The sequence below is a fragment of the Sus scrofa genome, chromosome 3, assembly GCF_054392235.1.
Source record: "Sus scrofa isolate SSC_HxYL_T2T_F1_AM1 chromosome 3, Sscrofa_HxYL_maternal_Yorkshire_Landrace_v2.0, whole genome shotgun sequence".
Classification (NCBI taxonomy): domain Eukaryota; kingdom Metazoa; phylum Chordata; class Mammalia; order Artiodactyla; family Suidae; genus Sus; species Sus scrofa.
This window is the reverse complement of record NC_139385.1, coordinates 19602-22500: the sequence shown is the minus strand read 5'-3', so window position 1 is coordinate 22500 and position 2899 is coordinate 19602.

Sequence of the window (2899 nt, the reverse complement as noted above, 5' to 3'; positions counted from 1 at the left end):
GGTTAGGGTTAGGGTTAGGGTTAGGGTTAGGGTTAGGGTTAGGGTTAGGGTTAGGGTTAGGGTTAGGGTTAGGGTTAGGGTTAGGGTTAGGGTTAGGGTTAGGGTTAGGGTTAGGGTTAGGGTTAGGGTTAGGGTTAGGGTTAGGGTTAGGGTTAGGGTTAGGGTTAGGGTTAGGGTTAGGGTTAGGGTTAGGGTTAGGGTTAGGGTTAGGGTTAGGGTTAGGGTTAGGGTTAGGGTTAGGGTTAGGGTTAGGGTTAGGGTTAGGGTTAGGGTTAGGGTTAGGGTTAGGGTTAGGGTTAGGGTTAGGGTTAGGGTTAGGGTTAGGGTTAGGGTTAGGGTTAGGGTTAGGGTTAGGGTTAGGGTTAGGGTTAGGGTTAGGGTTAGGGTTAGGGTTAGGGTTAGGGTTAGGGTTAGGGTTAGGGTTAGGGTTAGGGTTAGGGTTAGGGTTAGGGTTAGGGTTAGGGTTAGGGTTAGGGTTAGGGTTAGGGTTAGGGTTAGGGTTAGGGTTAGGGTTAGGGTTAGGGTTAGGGTTAGGGTTAGGGTTAGGGTTAGGGTTAGGGTTAGGGTTAGGGTTAGGGTTAGGGTTAGGGTTAGGGTTAGGGTTAGGGTTAGGGTTAGGGTTAGGGTTAGGGTTAGGGTTAGGGTTAGGGTTAGGGTTAGGGTTAGGGTTAGGGTTAGGGTTAGGGTTAGGGTTAGGGTTAGGGTTAGGGTTAGGGTTAGGGTTAGGGTTAGGGTTAGGGTTAGGGTTAGGGTTAGGGTTAGGGTTAGGGTTAGGGTTAGGGTTAGGGTTAGGGTTAGGGTTAGGGTTAGGGTTAGGGTTAGGGTTAGGGTTAGGGTTAGGGTTAGGGTTAGGGTTAGGGTTAGGGTTAGGGTTAGGGTTAGGGTTAGGGTTAGGGTTAGGGTTAGGGTTAGGGTTAGGGTTAGGGTTAGGGTTAGGGTTAGGGTTAGGGTTAGGGTTAGGGTTAGGGTTAGGGTTAGGGTTAGGGTTAGGGTTAGGGTTAGGGTTAGGGTTAGGGTTAGGGTTAGGGTTAGGGTTAGGGTTAGGGTTAGGGTTAGGGTTAGGGTTAGGGTTAGGGTTAGGGTTAGGGTTAGGGTTAGGGTTAGGGTTAGGGTTAGGGGTTAGGGTTAGGGTTAGGGTTAGGGTTAGGGTTAGGGTTAGGGTTAGGGTTAGGGTTAGGGTTAGGGTAGGGTTAGGGTTAGGGTTAGGGTTAGGGTTAGGGTTAGGGTTAGGGTTAGGGTTAGGGTTAGGGTTAGGGTTAGGGTTAGGGTTAGGGTTAGGGTTAGGGTTAGGGTTAGGGTTAGGGTTAGGGTTAGGGTTAGGGTTAGGGTTAGGGTTAGGGTTAGGGTTAGGGTTAGGGTTAGGGTTAGGGTTAGGGTTAGGGTTAGGGTTAGGGTTAGGGTTAGGGTTAGGGTTAGGGTTAGGGTTAGGGTTAGGGTTAGGGTTAGGGTTAGGGTTAGGGTTAGGGTTAGGGTTAGGGTTAGGGTTAGGGTTAGGGTTAGGGTTAGGGTTAGGGTTAGGGTTAGGGTTAGGGTTAGGGTTAGGGTTAGGGTTAGGGTTAGGGTTAGGGTTAGGGTTAGGGTTAGGGTTAGGGTTAGGGTTAGGGTTAGGGTTAGGGTTAGGGTTAGGGTTAGGGTTAGGGTTAGGGTTAGGGTTAGGGTTAGGGTTAGGGTTAGGGTTAGGGTTAGGGTTAGGGTTAGGGTTAGGGTTAGGGTTAGGGTTAGGGTTAGGGTTAGGGTTAGGGTTAGGGTTAGGGTTAGGGTTAGGGTTAGGGTTAGGGTTAGGGTTAGGGTTAGGGTTAGGGTAGGGTTAGGGTTAGGGTTAGGGTTAGGGTTAGGGTTAGGGTTAGGGTTAGGGTTAGGGTTAGGGTTAGGGTTAGGGTTAGGGTTAGGGTTAGGGTTAGGGTTAGGGTTAGGGTTAGGGTTAGGGTTAGGGTTAGGGTTAGGGTTAGGGTTAGGGTTAGGGTTAGGGTTAGGGTTAGGGTTAGGGTTAGGGTTAGGGTTAGGGTTAGGGTTAGGGTTAGGGTTAGGGTTAGGGTTAGGGTTAGGGTTAGGGTTAGGGTTAGGGTTAGGGTTAGGGTTAGGGTTAGGGTTAGGGTTAGGGTTAGGGTTAGGGTTAGGGTTAGGGTTAGGGTTAGGGTTAGGGTTAGGGTTAGGGTTAGGGTTAGGGTTAGGGTTAGGGTTAGGGTTAGGGTTAGGGTTAGGGTTAGGGTTAGGGTTAGGGTTAGGGTTAGGGTTAGGGTTAGGGTTAGGGTTAGGGTTAGGGTTAGGGTTAGGGTTAGGGTTAGGGTTAGGGTTAGGGTTAGGGTTAGGGTTAGGGTTAGGGTTAGGGTTAGGGTTAGGGTTAGGGTTAGGGTTAGGGTTAGGGTTAGGGTTAGGGTTAGGGTTAGGGTTAGGGTTAGGGTTAGGGTTAGGGTTAGGGTTAGGGTTAGGGTTAGGGTTAGGGTTAGGGTTAGGGTTAGGGTTAGGGTTAGGGTTAGGGTTAGGGTTAGGGTTAGGGTTAGGGTTAGGGTTAGGGTTAGGGTTAGGGTTAGGGTTAGGGTTAGGGTTAGGGTTAGGGTTAGGGTTAGGGTTAGGGTTAGGGTTAGGGTTAGGGTTAGGGTTAGGGTTAGGGTTAGGGTTAGGGTTAGGGTTAGGGTTAGGGTTAGGGTTAGGGTTAGGGTTAGGGTTAGGGTTAGGGTTAGGGTTAGGGTTAGGGTTAGGGTTAGGGTTAGGGTTAGGGTTAGGGTTAGGGTTAGGGTTAGGTTAGGGTTAGGGTTAGGGTTAGGGTTAGGGTTAGGGTTAGGGTTAGGGTTAGGGTTAGGGTTAGGGTTAGGGTTAGGGTTAGGGTTAGGGTTAGGGTTAGGGTTAGGGTTAGGGTTAGGGTTAGGGTTAGGGTTAGGGTTAGGGTTAGGGTTAGGGT